The following is a 21653-nucleotide window of genomic DNA, read 5'->3' as shown; positions in this document are numbered from 1 at the left end:
ATCAGATACTTTGGTTTTTTCATAGAGACTCAGAAAATAAAGTTTATCAGTAATAAATCTGTATATGCTAAGTCTCAATCTGGTATTAATTTTGGTAGTAGATCTCTTTCCAATGGTGTCCACAGTATCCTAAACACAATGGGTTATATACCTGATGTATTTATTCTTATATATAATAAGAGTCATCTAGGAAGTTGCATGAGTGTGAACCAGTGTCTAGGATGGAGAGTGCAGAGTGTATGTGAAGAAACCTGGGAAGATGAGCCCACCTGGGACAGAAAGTACAGGAGACTCATGGTCCAGATGGAGGAGGACCCTACATCCCTCCAAGGGTGGGGCGAAAGGCCATACTTTTCCCCATAGGGAAGAGGGAACGGGGAAGAATTGGTAGCAGTGTGGTCTGTGATGACAGTGACATTGGAATAAGACTTACTTTCCTAAATATTTCTCTGCAATAAACCAGGTTTTGAGGGAAGGATGAAAAATGAGCTGGAGGAGGGGAGAGAATTCCCCTGCCAGATGGGGTAAAGTATTTCAAAGGCGTGAATCTGGTAACATGTTAATGTACAAGCCATGAGGTTAGGAGTAAAGCAAACAGACCTCATTTTCTGGAAGAAAGATTCTGTCAGAATATAATAAACAATAGATAAGTAAATGTCAAACATTTCCATCCTTAAGAAAAACATGCTTTGCCTCCCTGGTGGCGCAGTGGTTGAGAGTCCGCCTGCCGATGCAGGGGATACGGGTTCGTGCCCCGGTCTGGGAGGATCCCATATGCCGCGGAGCGGCTGGGCCCGTGAGCCATGGCTGCTGAGCCTGCGCATCCGGAGCCTGTGCTCCGCAACGGGAGAGGCCACAACAGTGAGAGGCCCGCGTACCACAAAAAAAAAAAAAAAAAAAGAAAGAAAAACATGCTTTTATTTCCTTACTGAATTTCCTTTATTCTTTCCCTAAATCACAGTCCCTGAAGGTTGATGTCATGAAATTTAACAAGAGAATTTAAAAATTGGTGGCTTTGTTAAAATTCAAATCCTCTAGTTTTTTATTACTTGATATAAAATTTACTCATGTTAGGTGTGGAATACACAAATGTCAAGGAACTTTGAAGAAACTTTAAGTGACTTGAACCATATATCTGTATTCTTAGTGAAGAATGAAAACACCCCAAAGGAGGTTTAATGTGGAGTAAACCAGGTCTGGAAATGGTCTATACTGAAAGACCTAATGGCCTTTTGATGTCTGATTCTTTGATTCGGCTTTTTCTTTTTAAAGGGGTACTATGTGATTATAATTAGAAACATTTCAAGTTCTTTACCTGGGAAGTTAATTGCTCCCTAACTTGCTCTGCTACGACTAATCATGTAGTTTTGAATGGTAGCGGTATTTGAAATTATTGCTCAGGAGATTCACCTTGTGCAGTAGAGAAAGTTCCAATTTGTCATGAGAGTTTTGTCACACACAGCTAATGGGAAGTCATTCATTTTGCAGCTTGTGGCTATGATGTGAACATACCTTTATTATATACTTAAGATGTTTCGTTTTAATGATTTTCTAAGTAATTAATGGGAATATAATAGTTTGCTTTTCTTGCAGGTGGCACCATCGTATTTGAAGTGGGAAATTATGGATAAATAAGCAGAAGGCATTATGAAAATTTGCATCCTTTTTTGTTAGGTGTCTTAAAAAGGATTCGGCTTTGCCTTGATACCAACGTTTGTGTTGTCTTGAGCAAAGTTATCCCTATGCTTTGGGAAAAATGTTCCTAAAAACTCTGAATATAATTTTCTTCTAAAAAATAGCTTTCTTAACTATCACTGGTGGTGGTGGTGGGGACCCATCTGTTCTCTTTTCTGCACTCTGCTTGAGCATCTGAAACCATTTTAGATGGAGAGCAAAGCTTCCAGTTTATTGTAAGCATTCCTGAGCCCCAGTGAGCATGCTGACATAACCCTGCCTCTAAGAAGCACGATGGAAAGCTCGAAGGGAGGACAGAAATCTGCGGTGACCTTGTTTCAAGTTGAAAAGGAAATTTCTATTCTATGAAGTCCTTCTTTGTGGGCACGTCTTCACAGAGCTCTGCATTTCTTCTCACTGCTTTAAATGAGTGTCTGTATAATATGACAGTCAGGAGGCCTCTTATTGACAGAGACAGTTGTGACACCATTTTACACAATAGGTTTAATTTGGAACATGAGATTTTTAGGTTTATTGGATGCTTTCTTTAGAAATTAAGTTTGCAAAACTCATATTTTTTAGCTTCTTGAGTTTTACTAAAATCAAAATTGACTTTGGCAATGAGATGTGGTGAAATAATATAATCCAGTGGGAGTTGATAAACTAACAAAATGTAGCAATTCTTTATTTAATGTTTTATAGTTACCAAAATGATTTTAATAGATACCCTCTTAATTAATCCTCAGTAGAGTTTTATGTGGTTGTTTATTATTATCTGCATTTTAAAGGGAGAAACCGAGGTTCAAAGAGGTGAAGCAGTTTAACCAGTGTGGCTTAGCTAGGGTGTGGCTGAGCTGGGAATTCCACCGCGGCCTTTAGATCCCTGATGCAGTGCTAGAACGCTTTTACCTTTGGTGTCACTCAGTAGATTTCCTTTTGTGCTTTTTTAATGACTTGTTCCAAGTGATGACAACATATACTATGCCATTACTTATTCTTGGCTTAATTCCCAAATGGGAGAACATGCCCTGCCCACAGCTTCTGCCAACTGCCCACCATGTTCTGTGCATAGGGCCACCTCCCCTTCTCTGCCATGCTCACTGGGTCTAGTGTGGACATCTGGTCCAAAGGCAGCAAATTCATTTTACTCAGAGGTACACAGAGCTCAAGGTCACACAGCTGGTAAATGGAGGTGCCAGGATTTGAAATTGTGTGTGTTTGACTCTAGCCCTGATCTTAGCTATGTTGCTATATTGCGCTGCCCCTTCTCCCTGATCTTGGGAATTTGGAGCTGGAAAACCAAGAGACTAACTCAGTGCAGAAGCTAAAATCATTCCAAGTTAGTCTGAGGAAGGTTGGCTGGGCAGCTGCGATGGGCCATATGCGAGCTGAAGTTTGAGCAGTTAGTTGATGCCAACAGGAAAATGGAGCCAGATGCACAGAGAGAGGCCAGACGCCTGAAGAAATGCAGCCCATGTGTAGACGAGCTTTGTCTCTTCCCATTCCTTCTCAGGAGAGACACTTCGCCGCGATCCTGCATCTTTGCAGTGTACGGCTGTTTTATTTTAGGTGGTGTGAGTTGGAAGGTATTTTTAAATTTTATTTAAATAGTTATCTTTATTTTAAAAAATAGACAAAATGTGGCCTATATACAACATGTATACATTTAAAAAATACATTTATCTTAGAATAGATAAAGGCGAACTTAAATGTCCCCTGTCAAAATTATCACAAATTCGTGCTAACAAAGTCTGAATTAGTTATGGGTATGGCATGCTTTTGTAGATTCCTTAGGAATATTAAGGAAGATTATTCATAAAAAATGAAATTAATGATACTACTTTTTAGCAACATCTAGGGTTTATTCAGTAGAAATAAATTCTTAATGTTAACGTATATAAAATCTGAAAAATTTGTAACACTTTTTACTTGAGAGAGATTGGAGACCACTAAATAAATAATAAATAATCCTCCCACATCAGGTTGAGTGTGCTCACCTGGTCATGGCCAGAGCTGCCAGCAGGAGCCTGTGCTGGATTCCTGGAGAGAGAGGACGGGCTGAACAGTGTTTTCAGGGGCGTGCCCCTCCCAAGGCCAAGGACTGTGGCATGCTGGGGAGACGGTGGGGCGGGAAAGGGCAGAGGTCCTCTTCTTGTCGGGGAAGAGCTGACTGAAGTGCTTACTTTATGGGCCAAGTTGTTGGGGGGGCCGCGTGCGGTCGGAGGAGAGCATCACACACGCAGCCCGCAGGTGCACATTTAACAAAGGGTGCACCTTGTAATTAACGGGAAAAATGTCATTGGTATGGGTTTTCTCTCTTTCCTTCTCCAGAGGTAATCACGCCTTTCTTGTTCCTACTTTATGCTTTTACCGTGTCTTTTAAAGGCTGTTTACTTCCTTGAAAAGATACCTGATTTTCATTAGGATGAATTCTCTTCAAGGAGAATTGTCTGTCCCTTATGCGAGTAGACTTTTGGTAGTCGTAACTGAGCAGTTTCTCACACAGGCCAGGACATGTATGAATCCCACAACCGAAATCACAAGTTAGTCCCAAATTATGACTCCCACCGTATGCACTTTAAGGTAGAACAGCATAATTCCAAAACAGATTTCAATTGCTTTTCTTTTTCTAACTTGTGTATTTAAAGCTCTAAATTGTTTTAAGAAATGCTGAAGTTGTGGGCTTCCCTGGTGGCGCAGTGGTTGAGAGTCCGCCTGCCGATTCGGGGGACATGGGTTCGTGCCCCGGTGCTGAAGTTGTATCCTACCAATATTTTTTTTTTTTTTTTTTTTTTGCAGTACGCGGGCCTCTCACTGTCGTGGCCTCTCCCGTGGCGGAGCACAGGCTCCGGACGCGCAGGCTCAGCGGCCATGGCTCACGGGCCCAGCCGCTCCGCGGCATGTGGGATCCTCCCGGACCGGGGCACAAACCCGTGTCCCCTGCATCGGCAGACGGACTCTCAACCACTGCGCCACCAGGGAAGCCCCCTACCAATTTTTATATGTCGTGTTTTCCTTGTGGTTCATTGATCTTCAGTATGATTTCTTATTAGACAGTTAGAAATTACCTAATGGTGTGTTTTCTGCTTTCCTGAGGAATGAGCTTTATCCCCTCTCAGCACGCAGAGATAGGAAACAGATGAATGTATACATCGACATGCATATATGTGTGTACATATATAAACATATATACATGTGTGTTTTTATTCATATACATACAATAATACACATACCTACCTCTATTTCTGTATCTAGCTAAATGTATAAAAATCATGAATTCACACTAATTCCAGTTCCAGGGAGATACCACAGGGTTGTTTTTTCCCTTTCTTTATTTGTTATTCCCTTCTCTGACAACGAGAGGTCTGACTTCCAATATCTGTAAAGTTGTTTGCCCAAACCTTGAATGCCAGGAAGTGGTTTTTGAATTGATAAAGAATACTCTGTGAAAAAAGAAACCTAAAGCTGTAGTTTAATTCTTCTTTGAGTTCTTTTTGTCCTTAGCCTTTGAGCCTTCGATCCAAGCGTTGTGTTCAAAAGTTAACTTGGTAATTCTTTCCCCTTCTCCTGCTTCAGCGTGATTATGTTATTAATCTTTTGAAGTGCCACTAGATTTTTTTATTATTGTTGTTGTTTCATCTTAGAATTTCCCTCCTCTGTCCTTATTTATTTTATTTTTTACTTTTTAGTAAGTGGAACATTAACATGGTTTTAAAAATCAGATCAGAGCTACAATGTGTATTCAGAGAAGTGTCTCCCCACCTCCATCCCTTCTGTCCTTTCCTCTCCGTTCCCAGCCTCCCCTGTAGATTGGTGATCTCATCAGTCTCAGGCTGATCCTCTCTGTGTTTGTTTTTGCACAGATGAGCAGGTACATGTATATCTCATGATTTTCTCTTCATTCTTATGCTTTGCTTTTTCATTAGTTGTAAAGTGGAAGTCAGTCACTCTTCTTTCATCAGCATGGTATGCTAATATGTGGATGAATCATAGTTTATACAACTGCTCTCCTACCTATGGGCATAGAAATTGTATCCAGTATTCTCAATGACAGGTTATGCTGTAATGAATAACCTAGGAGATATATATTTTTGCATTGCTTGAAGTACATACTCAGGGTAACTTTTTAGGAATGAGAATGCTGGGTGAAAAGACAAACAGAGACGTAGTTTTGCTGTGTATTGCCAAAGACAATACATGAAGGTTGCATTGATTGAGTCTCTCCTGGCTCCATATTAGGGTGACTTTTGACCCACAGCCTCCCAAGTAGAATGTGTGGTTGTGTTTTAAATTTTTTGAAAATCTGATTGGTGATAAATAGTTTCTCAGTATAGTTTTAATTTGCATTTCTCTTATAATAAGTGAGAGTAAACATATTTTCATATATTTAAGGGCCATTTTAACAGGTTTATTGAGTTATAATTGAAATACAGTACATTCATGTTTTGACATATGTATACACTTGTGAAACCATCAACACAAAAAATATGTCTATGTGAGCATTAATTATTCCCCAAAGTTTCCTCTTGCCCCTGTGTAATCTCTCCTGCCCACCCTTCTTCCTTCTGCATATGCAGGCAACCACTGATCTCACGTCACTATATTTTAATTTCTAGAATTTTAAGTAAATGGAAGCATATTGTTTGTATACTTTTTGGTCTCACTTGTTTCCCTTGGCTTAGTGATTATGAGATGCATCCATGTTGTACTGTATATCAGTAGTTCATTCTTTTTTATTTTTGAGTAATATTCCATTGTATGGATTTACCATAATTTGTTGATCTATGTATCTGCTGATGGACATTCACACTGTTTTCACTTTGGGGGCTCTTACAGGTAAAGCTTCTCTGAACATCAGTATCTAGTCTTTGTGTGGACATTGCTTTTTGTTCTCTTGGATAAAAATCTAAAAGTCAAATATCTAGGTCATGTGGGAGGTGGGTGTTTAACTCCTTAAGAAACTGCCAAACGGTTCTCTATTTTACATCCTCCCCAGCGTGTATAAGAGCTCTAGTTCCTCCACATCCTTGCCAAAACTCCATATGATCAGTGTTTTTATTTTCACAGTTCCAACAGGTATGTACAAGTATCTCTTTGTGGTTTTAATTTGCATTTCCCTAATGACTAATGTTGAAAAAACTTTTCATGTCCTTTTTTTGCCATAAGTATATCTACTTTGGTGAGTGTTCAGATTTTTAGTCTATTTTTTAACTGGGTTGATTATTTTCTTATTATTGAGTTTTGAGAATTCTTTGTACATATTGGATACAAGTCCTTTAACAGATAGATTTGCAAATATTTTCTCCCAGTGTGTGACTTTTCTTTTCATTCTTTTAATAGTTTCTTTCAAAGAGCAGGTGTTTTCAATTTTGATGAAATCCAGTTTATTTATTTGTTCTTTTATGGATTGTGCTTTTAGTGTCATAGCTAAGAACTCTTTCCCTAACTTCAGGTCACAAAGGTTTTCTCCTGTTTTCTTTTGGAAATTTTTATAGTTTTAGGTTTTACATTTAGGAATATGACTTGTTTATTAAGTTAATTTTGTATATGCTGGGAAGTATGAATTGAAATCTTTTTCTGTTTATTTCATGACATTGCCTTCTTGTCCTTTTAATACAAGAGTATAGAATCTGTAGTGACGTAAGCTGTCTCATTCGTAATATTGTTAATTTGTATTGTCTTTCTCCAAGTCAGTCTGGCTACAGTTTTATAAATTTTATTAGTCTTCTCAAAGAACCAGCTTTTGGTTACACTGATTTTTTTCTAATGTTTTCTGCCCCTATTTTATTGACTTCTGTTCTGATTATTATTGTTCTTTTCTTTCTTCTACTTATTTTGTGTTTAATTTTCTATTCTTTTTCTAACTTGTTAAGGTGAAAGCTGATGCCATTGATTTGAAATCCGTATATTTAAAATTTTTTCTATATAGGTATTCAATTGTATAAAATTTCCCTCAAGTACAGCTTTAGCAGCATCTCTTTAATTTTGATATGTTTTATGCTCATTTTCATTAAGTTCAAAATATTTTCTAACTCTTGTTTTATTTCTTTTTTTGACTCATAAGTTTGACAGAAGAGTATTATTTAGTTTTCAGTTATTTGGGGGTTTCCTAGAAATCTTTCTTATATAGCTTTTAAATTTAATTCCACTGTGATCAGAGAGTATGCACTGCATGAGTTGAATCCTTTTAAATTTTTTGAGAATTGTTTTATGTTCCAGAATATAGTCTATTTTGGTAAGTGTTCCACTCTTGAAATTAATATGTATTCTGCTGTGGCTGGGTGGAATTCGATTAGATCATGTTGGTTGATAGTGTTGTTCAAATCCTGTTTATCCTTATCTGCCTGCTTTTCCTATCAGTGAGATCTTTAATTATAATTTTGCATGTCTTTATTCATCCTTGCAGTTCCATAAGTTTTTATTTTTTGTATTTAGAAGATCTGTATCAGTCTATTGAGTAATTATTATGAAATGACTTTTTTACTGTTGGCAGTATTCTTTGCTCTGAAATCTACTTAGGCTGATATTAATATAGCCATTCCAGATTTCTTTTGATTAGTGTTGGCGTGGTATATTCTTTTAATACTTTTAGTTTATTGGCCTCTTTATTTTTAAGTGTGTTTTTTATTGGCAGCATGTAGTTTGCGCTTGCTTTTTCAACCAGTATGACAATCACTGCCTTTTATTCGAGATATTTAGACCATTTACTTTTTTTTTTTTTTGCGGTACACGGGCTTCTCACTGTTGTGGCCTCTCCTGTTGCGGAGCACAGGCGCCAGACGTGCAGGCTCAGCTGCCATGGCTCACGGGCCCAGCCACTCCGCGGCATGTGGGATCTTCCCAGACTGGGGCACGAACCCGTGTCCCCTGCATCGGCAGGCGGACTCTCAACCACTGCGCCACCAGGGAAGCCCAGACCATTTACATTTAATGTGACTAATGATATGGTGAATTTTATTTTATTATTTATTTATTTATTTATTTATTTATTTTTTGCGGTACACGGGCCTCTCACTGTTGTGGCCTCTCCCATTGTGGAGCACGGGCTCCGGTCGCGCAGGCCCAGCAGCCATGGCTCACAGGCCCAGCCGCTCCGCGGCACGTGGGATCCTCCCAGACCGGGGCACGAACCCGTGTCCCCTGCATCGGCAGGTGAACTCTCAACCACTGCGCCACCAGGGAAGCCCGATATGGTGAATTTTAAATCTAGGATATTACTATTTGTTTTTCCTGTATGTCCATTAGTTTCCCTTTTAATTTTTTTCTGCATTCTTTTGGATTGTTGCATATTTTTAATGAATCCTTTCATTTCTTTTATTGGCTTGTTAGCTATAACTAGTGGCTTTTGTTATTTTAGTGGCTGCTTTAGAATTTAGCGTATACATTTTAAAGTTGTCACAGTCTACCCTCAAGTGATATTATACTAGTTCACATGTAAGAATCTTACAATTGTTTACTGCCATTTCTCCTCCTGTGACTTTGTGTTATTCTTGTCATACATTTTACTCTTACATGTCATAAACCACACACTACATTGTATTATTTTCATTCCGTGAATTATTTTTTACAGATATTTAAATAATATAAAAAATGTCTTATATGCATACCTTTGTGTGTATCCATATTTCTGTTTCATGTCATTATCCTTCAGCTTGAGAACTCCCTTTATTATTATTATTATTTTTACTATAGGTGTCCTGTTATGAATTCTTCTGTCATTTATTTGTATGTCTGGGAAGTATTTCACCTTTTTTTTGAAAAATATTTTCACTGGGTATGGAATTTTAAGATTTTTCTTTCAGTAATTTAAGGATGTTGCTTCACTGTCTTCTTGATTACATTGTTTCTGCCAGGAAGTCTGCTGCCATTCTTATTTTTGTTCCTCTAGTGTTTTCTAGCTGCTCTCAAGATTCTTTTTTTCTTTGTCACTGGTTTTGGGGTAATTTGATTATGGTGTGCCTTTGGTGTAGTTTTCTTTATTTTTCTTGTGCTTGGAGTTCTTTGAGTTCTTGGATCTGTAAATTTATAATTTTAGCTAAATTTGAAAAGCTTTTGGCCATTATTTCTTCAAATATTTTTCTGTTCCCATCCCTCTCTTTTCCTTTAGGAACTCTAAGTACACATATGTTAGGTTGCTGAAAGGTGTTATTGATGCTTCGTTTCTTTTTTATTATTCTGTTTTCCTTTCTGTGCTTTGTTTTGGTTAGTTTCCATTCCTATGTCTCCAAGTTCACTAATCTTTTCTTTAGCAATGTATAATCTGCCTATAGTCTCATCCATTATATTTTTCAAACATTGTAGTTTTTCTGTAAAACTACAAAAGTTCTCTCTCTAGAATTTCAGTATGAGAAGGTAATTCTCAGCATCATCACAAGCCCTTTTCTCTGTTCTCTGTATTTTTGTCCTGTTGGCTCCTGTTCTCTTCCTTGAATTAACAACAGTCTTTCCCTTTCACAGTTTCTCCATTTATTATCCTTCATGATGGAATGCTCTTATCCTGTATTTTCTTTTACCCAGTCCTTCTCATCCTTCAGTGAACTGGAACATCACTTTCTTATATCCTAACTCCTAAGTAAGGTTTTTTTTTCTCCCTGTTATACAAACCCTTAATACCCTATATTTCTCCTTTGTTCATTGAATTGAATATTCATTATTAGTGATGTATTAATTTATGGTCTTTTCCCCTGCTAGACTGAAAGCTTCCTTAGCATAGGAACTGGTTGTGATTAGTCCAGTGGTATTTTCTCAACCTCTAGAAGGTGCCTGGCACATAGTGGGTACTTAACACATTAATGGTAAATGAATTAATGAATACCACATGGTAGCAGATTAGCAGATGACTGAACTTATTATTACACAAATGTAAGATCATCACTGGAGTCTTTGGAAGAGTTTAGAATGAGGTGGGAAGAAATGATCAGTGAAATATGGATATATGTTTATAAATAGATCGTTATCTTAAAACCAACATAAATCCAGGTAACATACTTTTATGTACTTATCAATAGAGTGTTTTATAATCAGTAAAAATTGTTCTGTATTTTATTATATCTCAAAGAAAACTTTAATCCTATCTTTAGAAATTTTTTGCCCCTACCATTGTCATCTTCCTCTTGAAAGAAAAATCTTCTGATGGAGATTTGCTTTTTTCATGGGAAGTACGATGGTAAGGAGGAAAATAAAAGATAATTTATAAATATTAAATACAAATATGTATTTTACAAATACATACACATTTCACATACATATAGTTAACATAGTATATATACATATATATAAAATACCTTTTAAACATTCTTACTGATGATCTTACCAAAATGACATGCACTCTATGAAGCTTTTTACTCTATACCACAATGAATTCCTCTGGTCTTGTTCATAGTATTGTGTTCATATCATTGTGTAGTTTTTATCACATTGAAAACAGTATAGAATCTATCTTTCTTCCATATTGAAAGCAGGGACAGTGTCTTGATTATTTTTGTATTTCTAGCACCAAACTCAGATCCTGGCCTACAGGTGTTAAGTAAATGCTTGATGAACATTTTAGCTTTCAAATGTTCTAGAAGTGATTTGATGTGCAAATATTAATGTTATGTAGGAATAAATTATAGTAAGGACCTAGTTGTAACTTCAGTTAATTAACTAAATCAGTGATTTCGTTAAATATATATATTATATATATGTATGTACATACAGATTTAAAGAAATAAAACAACTTTGACTCTGAAGTCAGATGGGCTGGTTTAACTTCTCATTCTGTCATTTACTACATAAACCTGAGTAAATCACTTAGCTCTTCTAAATTTCATTGTTTTCATTTGTGGAAAAAAAAATAATTTTTATAGTTACAATAATGAAATGAAATAATATATGAACTTCTCTAAACTGTAATAAGCATAGAAATCACTCAATGTTTACTCTTTTTCACCATTTGCAAGGACATTAAAAATTATGGTTACACTATAAACGTCACAGTTTGTAGCAGCATCATTCAGTAAAAGTACTAGAAAATATCTATTGTGACTTTAAAATATATTTCACATAATTTAGAAATCATATATGAAAAGCAGAAAAACTTCCCTCAGTGATAAATATTACATTTATATTTGGTAAATAAAGAAAAAATTTGCCTACTTAAAATTTGATCTACTTGTGCACAGTGATGAATGTAAGTGAGAATATTTTCCAGCTACTTTGAAATATTGAACTGCCCAGGGACAAGGCATGAATGATGTTTTGAAGGAAATAAATATTTCAGCTTCACATTTCAGCCTTTCTTCTTTATTCCTTTGATCTGGCTTTGGTTTACTTATCATTCTGCTTGAATGACTTCACGCTGCCTTTTTCCTCTCCATAGTAACAAGAAGTGGTCTGCACCTATTTCAAAATATTTAGGCCTTGTCATTTCATAGGATGAACATGTATTTCCTTATTATTTACTGATATATTACTGCCTGTAAAGTAGGATGAATTGGTGGGTACATATGTAGCTTTGCAAGTATGATGTATAATTTATATATGGAACTTTTAATCAGTACTTTTTTAAATATAGGAAACATAAAAGGAAACATTAGATTTGGCATTTATGTTGAAGTTTAAAGTGTTTAAAGGAATTTTTCTTCTCTGTACACTGAAGCCATTTTGTCTTTAAGGATCATTGTCTCAGGGTTTTATTTCACCGTAAAAATTTGAATCGCTTTTTTATTTGCTGAGGTAGAGTTCTTTTAACTTATTAATAGACCCATATTATAGGCAGACCTTAGTTTAGCACAAAATTCTTATGTAAAGCTTTAAACTATTTAAATATTTCATTACATTTACCTATATTTCTTTATTTTTCACTTTATACACAAATCTTCTGATCTTCTGACATTGGTTTTCTTATATAGACTCTCACTGCCCCTTTCCCTTTTTTGTATTCCTGTAGTAGTTACAATTTGTCACAAAATATCCATAATATTACCCTACCATTTGATTTTGGCTTGCATTTTTCTCTTTCCCTGATCAGACTGTAGTTTCTCCAATATAAGAACCATTTCTTACACTTTGTCTAAGTTTTCTGCAGTGTTTCACTGAGTAGCTCTTAGAATTTGCTGCCAGGACCCTTGCCTCAGCTCCTGGGACATGACTAAGTTGGCTGAGAATGTTGGCTAGGAGGTTGATGCCGGGGTCAGTTCTTTTGAATCATGATTCAAATCCAGGTGACTTCAAAGGATTTATGGACCTCCTAGCTGAAGTCCATGTCTTCTTAAGAGATTTTTGGATAGTGGAAGAAGATTCCTCATTCTTATTCATAACTATCATGCTTTAACCAAATACGGTTCTTCAAGACTGGAGTTTGACCCTGGGGCCATACTTACTGGCCCAGTGGTTCTCAATCAGGCATGATTTTGCTACTCCAGGGGACATTTGACATGTCTGTAGGCATTTTGGGGTTGTCAGAATTGGGGAAGGGATATTGTCACTGGTACCTAGAGAGGAGAGGCCAGGGGTGTTGCTAAGCATGTCACAGTGCACAGGACGTGTCCCCACAGCAAAGAATTATCTGGCCTGAAATGTCAACATTTTTGTTCTCTTCCCTGGTTTTGTTCTGGTTCCATCTAGATCAGCGGTCCCCAACCTTTTTGGCACCGGGGACTGGCTTCATGGAAGGCATTTTTTCCACGGACCGAGGGGGGGATGGTTCAGGTGGTTATGCAAGCGATGGGGAGCAATGGGGAGCGGCAGATGAAGCTTTGCTCACTTGCCTGCTGCTCACCTCCTACTGTGCGGCCCAGTTCCCAATAGGCCATGGACCAGTACCAGTCTGTGGCCCGGGGGTTGGGGATCCCTGATCTAGACGATATACACTTATCAAAGAAATATTGAATAATTCCATATAAGTAATATGCTAAAGGTATGTGATATAAATAAGGGGAAGACACTGCTCTGTCCTCACACTCTCCATTCCCTGGTCTCAAAGAGATCTGATTATCCTGAAAAAGATAAATATATAAATTAACAGCTATAATAGTGTATATAAAGTGCCATAGTAGTAGTATATAAAAGGCACTGACAAGGATGAAAGAAGCAGCTAGCAGCTCTATCTGAAGAGCTGACATTTGAGCCCCTAAAGAATGAATAGTAATCTGCCCATCAAAACAACCAAGAAGGGAGCTTCCAGTTCATTTGATGGCCGAGAAAGCTCCAAGCAGACTGATCCTCTCACAAACATAAACTCTGTACAAGGTATAAAATACCACTACCTGAAGACCCTGGAGAATGAACAGGCACAAAGAGATAGCGGAAAGCAGTACACACTTGGAAGAAGTAAAGGTGAGCTTCCCATTTTTGTAACGTTTATCTGGCTGCATTTGATGCCATGTGGGATGGCTAGAATGTGGGTAGATGACTTGTCCTCTCAGTGCTTGAAGAACCTGATGAAAGAAGGGATGGTTATAACCACTGGTAAACTAAGATGGAGAGACACCCAGGAAATAAGGGAGCCAGAGAAGGGAGCCCAAATTCTTCATGTGATCTCGGTGCATATTTGTGACTGACCCCTGAAACTCCAAATAGCCCAAGTAAGCTAAAAGAGCTGAATTTATATATGAGCTTCTGGAGAGACAGAATTTATAGTTTGAATTCAGCCAAGTTAACTGCCTGCTATAAACAAATAATTAAAATTACCAATCAATACTATTCAGAGGAAAAAAACAGAATCCAGACTCTTTACTATGTATCATTCCTAAAGATATAAGTGAAAATTACTTGACATTTGAAGAATCAGGATAACACATGACCTACTTATTTTCAGTTAGGATAACATGGCCTTTTTATTCTCAAAGGAAGATGCAGTCAATCAATGGAGACCACCCCAGGATAAATTAGATACTAGAATTAGTGGATAAAAATTTAAAGTAGCGATTATAATTATTTAAAGAACTTTAAGAAAAATTGGTAGTAATGAATGAAAAGCTAGGAAATCTCAATAGAAAAACAGTGGAAAATACATTTGAAATTTAAAATGTAGACTGAATATAACAACAGAATGGAGATTACAAGAAGAACATGAAGATAAATGAATAGAAATTAGTCAATCTGGGGACAACGAAAAAATGTACTAGAAGAAATACGAGCTGCAGAGACTTGCAGGACAATGACAATGTATGAAATATATTTAATTTGAGTCACAGAAGCAGAGTGAAGAGACTAATAGAGCAGAAAAATATTTGAATAACTAATGGCCCCAAATTTTCCAGTTTTCATGAAATACAAAATTACGCTAATTTAAGAAGCTCAATAAGGCCCAAGCAGGGTTAATGGAAACCAGAACAAAACAATAACACTTGTTATTATCTGCCTTTTGATTATAGCCATCTTAGAGGTTGTTTAATAGTACCTCATTGTGATTTTGATTTGCATTTTCTTTCCTTTTCTTTTTTTTTTTTTTGCGGTACGCGGGCCTCTCACTGTTGTGGCCTCTCCCGTTGTGGAGCACAGCCTCCAGATGCGCAGGCTCAGCTACCATGGCTCACGGGCCCAGCCGCTCCGCAGCACGTGGGATCTTCCCGGACCGGGGCACGAACCCGTGTCCCCTGCATCGGCAGGCAGACTCTCAACCACTGCGCCACCAGGGAAGCCCAAGATTTGCATTTTCTTAACAGTGATATTGAGTGTCCTTCCATGTGCCTATTGGCTAATTGTATATCTTCTTTGGAGAAGTATCTATTTGGATTCTTCACCTATTTTTATTTATCTTCTTTTTATTATTATTTTTAATTGAAGTATGTTGTGTTAGTTTCTGGTGTAAAGTAAAGTGACTCAGATATATATATATGTGTGTGTGTGTATATGTATATACTCTTTTTCATATTTTTTTCCATTATGGTTTACTATAGGATATTGAGTATAGTTCCCTGTGTTATACAGTAGGACCTGGTTGTTTATCTATTTTAGATATAGTAGTTCATATCTGCTAGTCCCAAACTCCTAATTTATTCCCCCGACCCCCCCCCCTTTCCCCTTTGTCATTTGGTGACCATAAATTTGTTTTCTAAGTCTGTGAGTCTGTGTCTGTTTTGTAAATAACTTCATTTGTATTTTTTTTTGGACTCCACATGTAAGCAATGTCATATGATATTTGTCTTTCTCTGTCTGACTTCACTTAGTATGATAATCTCCAGGTTCATCCACGTTGCTGCAAATGGTATTATTTCCTTCCTTTTATGGCTGAATAATATTCCATTGTGTGTGTATATATATATATATATATATATATATATATATATATATATATACACCACATCTTCTTTGTCCATTCATTTGTCGATAGACACTTAGGTTGCTTTCTTGTCTTGGCTGTTGTGAATAGTGCTGCTATAAACATTGGGGTGCATGTATCTTTTCGAATTAGTTTTCTTCTGATACATGCCTGGGAGTGGGATTGCTGGATGATATGGTAGCTCTATTTTTAGTTTTTTATATAAATTTATTTATTTATTTATTTAGGCTGCTTTGGGTCTTCATCACTGTGTGCGGGCTTTCTCTAGTTGTGGCAAGTGGGGGCCACCCTTCGCCGCGGTGCGTGACCTTCCCATTGTGGTGGCCTGTCTTGTTGTGGAGCGTGGGCTCTAGGCACACAGGCTTCAGTAGTTGTGGCTCGCAGGCTCAGCAGTTGTGGCTTGTGGGCTCCAGAGTGCAGGCTCAGCAGTTGTGGCGCATGGGCTTAGTTGCTCCGCGGCATGTGGGATCCTCCCAGACCAGGGCTTGAACCCATGTCCCTTGCATTGGCAGGTGGACTCCTAACCACTGTGCCACCAGAGAAGTCCCCTCTATTTTTAGTTTTTAAAGGAACGTCCACACTGTTTTCCATAGTGGCTGCACCAACTTACATTCCCACCAACGGTGTAGGAGGGTTCCCTTTTCTCTACACCCTCTCCAGCATTTATTTTTTGTAGATTTTTTGATGCTGGCCATTCTGACCAGTGTGATGTGGTACCTCATTACAGTTTTGATTTACATTTCTCTAGTAATTAGCGATGTTGAGCATCTTTTCATGTGCTTATTGACCATCTGTATGTCTTCTTTGGAGAAATGTCTATTTAGGTCTTCTGCTTATCTTTTTATTGGGTTGTTTGCTTTTTGTTATTGAGTTGTATGAGCTGTTTGCATATTTTGGAAATTAAGCCCTTGTCAGTCAGTTGTATAGTTTGCAAATATTTTCTCCCAGTATGTAGGTTGTCTTCATTTTGTTTATGGTTTCCTTTGCTATGCAAAAGCTTATGTTTGATTAGGTCCCATTTGTTTATTTTTGCTTTTATTTCTGTTGCCTTGGGAGATTGACCTAAGAAAATACTGATACGATTTATGTCAGAGAATGTTTTGCCTGTGTTCTCTTCTAGGAGTTTTATGGTGTCATGTTTTATATTTAAGTCTTTAAGCCATTTTGACTTTATTTTTGTGTATGGTGTGAGGGTGTGTTCTAACTTCATTGATTTGCATGCAACTGTCCAGCTTTCCCAGAACCACTTGCTGAAGAGACTGTCTTTTCTCTATTATATATTTTTGCCTCCTTTGTCATAGATTAATTGACTGTAGGTATGTGGGTTTATTTCTGGGCTCTCTATTCTGTTCTATTGATCCATATGTCTGTTTTTGTGCCAGTACCATGCTGTTTTGATGACTGTAGCTTTGTAGTATTGCCTGAAGTCTGGGAGGGTTATTCCCCTAGCTTTGTTTTTTTTCCTCAGAATTGCTTTGGCAATTCTGTGTCTTTTGTGGTTCCATATAAATTTTAGGATTGTTTGTTCTAGTTCTGTGCAAAATGTCATGGGTTATACGATAGGGATCACACTAAACCTGTAGATTGCTTTCAGTAGTATGGCTATTTTAACAATATTTATTCCACCTGTTTTTAAATTGTGTTCTTTATCTTTTATTATTGATTTATGAGAGTTCTTTATATATTCTTGATACAAGTCTCTTTTCAGATATATGATTTGCAAATATTTTCTTTCATTTTGTGGGTTTTCTTTTCACTTTTTGATAATATCCCTAGCAGGACAAGTTTTTTAACTTGTTGAAGTCTCTTTATCTATATTTCATTTTCTTGTTTATGCTTTTGGTGTTATATCTAAGAAGGCTTTGCTTAGGTTAAGGTCACAAAGACTTACTCCTGTGTTTTCTTTCTAAGAGTTTTGTGTTTTTAACTCTTACATTGAGGTCTGTGACCCATCTTGAGTTTGTTTTGTGTGTTATGTAATGAAGGAATTCAACGTCACTCTTTTGCCCGTGGATGTCCAGTTGTCCCAGCACCATTTGTTGTAAAGGCTATTTTATTCCCCCATTGAATTGTCTTGGCATCCTTGCTGAAAATCTACTGTTTATCAATGTAAGGGTTTATCTCTGGAATCTTAATCCTATTCTATATATGTCAGTCTTTATCCCGGTAGCACACTGTTTTGATTACCCTACTAACTTTGTAGTAAGTTTTGAAATCAAGAAATGTGAGTCCTTTAACTTTGTTTTTTTTCAAGATTGGTTTGCCTATTCTGGGTACTTTGCATTTCCATATGAATTTTAGGATCAACTTGTCAGTATCAGCAAAATGCCATCTGGGATTTTGACAGGGATTGTGTTGAATCTGTTCATCAATTTGAAGAATATTGTCATTTTTTTGATATTAAGACCACTGTTAATTTCCAATTTTACTGGTATTCCTTTCTAACTCTTGAAGTATCTAAATGTTTAGATGTGTCCACAGTGTTTATCGTTTTAAAGAAGAATTTAGCAGAGAGCATTAGTCTTTGCAGTCACGTGAAGAAGAGGCATAAGAAGTCTATTTATTTATCATGCTTAGTGAAGGTATTATTTTTAGTGCCTTTAAAGGCATAGTTGTATCTTAATGTTTTTGACTGACTCACTTTAATCAACTTAAGTACCAATAGCAGCCATGAATATAGATGATATAGCTGCTTGAAAGTCTTGTCTTCCAGCCCAGCTGGAAAGGGAGTGGAGACTCTTCTAGCTGTTTTTCAGACGTGTTTGAAGTTTTTTGTTTTGTTTTGTTTTTCTTGGAGTTTCCAGTGGAGATGCCAAGCTGGCAGCAAATGAAGTCTACTGTAACGTGAAGCCTTGTAAATATGTGTTGGATCCCTGCCATCATTATCAAAAGTGCTGGTGCAGAAATGTGCAAAGGGAAGATTTTCAAATTAAGGTTGGCCTGTACATATAAATGTTAGCTTTTCAAGCTCAAGAAATACTAAATTGTAGTCCATTAGTCTCCTGCATTTTATTGCGTGTTTGGAATAATCATGTACTTCAGAACATCCTTTAATCTGAACTGGCTTGTGGTTGTAGAAGAATGCAGCTTCTTTTGTTCTTTATGCTTTATATACTCAGACGAGGAATATTTACTGCATTTTATAAATAAATCAGAGTTAAAAAGCAGATTTTCTTCCCACCTTTTTATCCTCATGGAAGCCCAGCTTTAAGGCCTTTCAGTGATACATGTATAGTCGGCCACGCGACTAGTTCCACAGAAAAAAATAATCTTCAAAGTCACTTTTTTTTGCTTCTTACAGGACACGTTATTTGGAATCATGGTAAAAGGAAGTACTGTTCTTACATTAGTGGGGAGCAGACCCTTCTCTCTTTCAAGTGCTGAAAATTTCCACTTCTATTTCATTACTTTGATAGAAATTAAAATGGATCCCTCATTAAAATGAATATCATCTCTTTATTTAAAATAAGACGTATTTTATTTATATTAAGACAGAAGATTTCTAAATATTAGTGGAGCTCAGTGTATTTTCACAGTTTAACTGGACAGAAACGTTGATACATTGGGTGGTGCTTTCACCACTCTTTGGTATTTAGCTTTACCACTAAATTAGCTTTGTAGGTGTGGTGGGACTGAAAATGAATTGGAAGGTTTTGGTCATTTCCTTGTGTCTGCTATTTAATATAAAACAATATTTGCTATTTGTAAATCAGGCTAGAAATGATCAGTCAAAAGCAATGTGCCTCATTGCACTAGGTTATATTTTAATAAACAGTATTTTTAATATGGTCTCAGTATATAGCTGATCATGGGTAAAGCTTATGACTTTGATTTATGTGGTCATAAGTCAATTATAAAGTAAATGAACTAAACTTGGTAGGTAAGAATGAGGTAATATAGAGAAAATATTTGTCCTATTAAATTGAAACTATTTACAGTAACTAAGTAGCTCAGGTGAATTACTGGACAAAAAATGTAAAACAACTGACTTTCAACATTTATAGAAAAAGTTGATATTTCAGCCATAAGTCATATATTTTTATAAATTGTGTTAGCAGACTTTTCTCCTGGCTAATTAATGGTATGTAATTTTAAATTATACGATTTATAAATTTTTAAAGTTTTCAAATATTGTCCAATGTACTTTCTTTTTTTTTTTTTTTTTTTTTTTTTTTTTTGTGAATACGCGGGCCTCTCACTGTTGTGGCCTCTCCCGTTGCGGAGCACAGGCTCCGGACGCGCAGGCTCAGCGGCCATGGCTCATGGGCCCAGCCGCTCCGCGGCATGTGGGATCTTCCCAGACTGGAGCACGAACCCGTGTCCCCTCAACCACTGCGCCACCAGGGGAGCCCTCTTTTCTCTTTATAGACAGACTGAGCAAGCAGAGTTAAACCTTTGAAAACCTGTAATCCTAATTGTGGAATCCTCTTCCCAAGTGTGTTTAGGAGGGCCTCAGAAATTAAAGAGCCACATGGGATGAACTAGTCATGAAGTGTGTGGCAGAGAAGTAGCTCTTGCGCCTCCTAACCTCAGCCCCTCGTGGGGACATTCGCATCGACCGCGGCGGCCTTTGCCTCTTCTCCAGCCTCACGGTCCTTTGAATAGAGCATTCTAGGCAACTTCTTCCGGTCAGTTGGGTCCATCGGTCAGAACAGATGTCCCTCAAACATTTGTAACAACTCTCTATCACATTTGCCAACCTATATGTAGGCGGTGGTACCCAACATGGTACCTTTTATAAGGGCACTAATCTCATTTTGGGGAGACACGTTCAGACCATAGCATATGGCATCTGGAAAATCAGAAAAGCAGCACAGCAGAGTGGTCAACAGCAGGAGCTCTAGAAGCAGACGGCCGGGACTCGAGTCCTGCCTTGACTATTAGTGATGTGTAGCCTTGGAAATGTTCTCTAAGCCCCAGTTTCCTGTTCTGTAAAACTAGGGATATAAAAATAGTCTTATACAAGTTGACTGTGATAATGAAGGAGAGAAGACATAGTAGACTAGTTTGCACAGTGCCTAGTACCTAGGTAGAACTCAATAGAAGTCAGTAGTAACTTTCGTGTACTTATAACCTAAAGCCTTTATTTGTTTCTTCTAGCAACATGCAGAGATTTCTCTTCTTTTGTTGGACCCTTTTGACTAATTTTAGTTCAAGGTATAAAGAAACGAGATGGTTATCGGTTCTTTTAGGCAAGTCTGCTTATTAGAGAGCAGCAGAATAATTTCAGGGGGCCACATCGCTCTGTTGCACCTGTCACCCTGCAGGTTAGCTTCTGCCAGATGTGCATGTTAGAGGTATTCTTATGGCACATTGTTTTTTTTTTAATTGAGATATAATTCACATACTATGAAATTCATCCTTTCAAAGTGTACATTTAGCAGATTTTAGTATATCCACGAGGATGTGCAACCATCACTACTATCTAATTCCAGAACATTTTCATCACCAACCCCCTCCCAAAACCCCCTGTGCATGAGCAGTCACTCCCTATCCCCCCTGTCCCATCGGCCCAGGCGACCACTAATCTGCTTCTTCTTTCTCTATGGGTTTACCTATTCTGGATATTTCTCCTAAATAGAATCATACAATATGTGACCTTGTGTCTGGCCTTTTCCCTTTGCACACTGTTTTCGAGGTTTGTCCGTGTTGTAGGGTGCATCAGAGCTTCATTCCTTTTTTGAGGCTGAATGATATTCCATTGCATGGATGG

General features: G+C 37.4%; 1 protein-coding gene across 1 annotated transcript in view; it reads left to right on the top strand.

Annotated features, from left to right (window-relative positions):
* Positions 1 to 21653, top strand: part of CEP112 (centrosomal protein 112) — a gene marked incomplete at its 3' end in the record, with an annotated part of 254693 nt that overhangs the window by 144377 nt on the left and 88663 nt on the right. The gene's annotated exons all lie outside the window — the stretch shown is intronic.

This window comes from Hyperoodon ampullatus (assembly GCF_949752795.1).
Source record: "Hyperoodon ampullatus genome assembly, chromosome: 19".
Lineage (NCBI taxonomy): Eukaryota > Metazoa > Chordata > Mammalia > Artiodactyla > Ziphiidae > Hyperoodon > Hyperoodon ampullatus.
The sequence above is the reverse complement of the archived record's forward strand: the minus strand, read 5'-3'. Positions and strand labels throughout refer to the sequence as shown.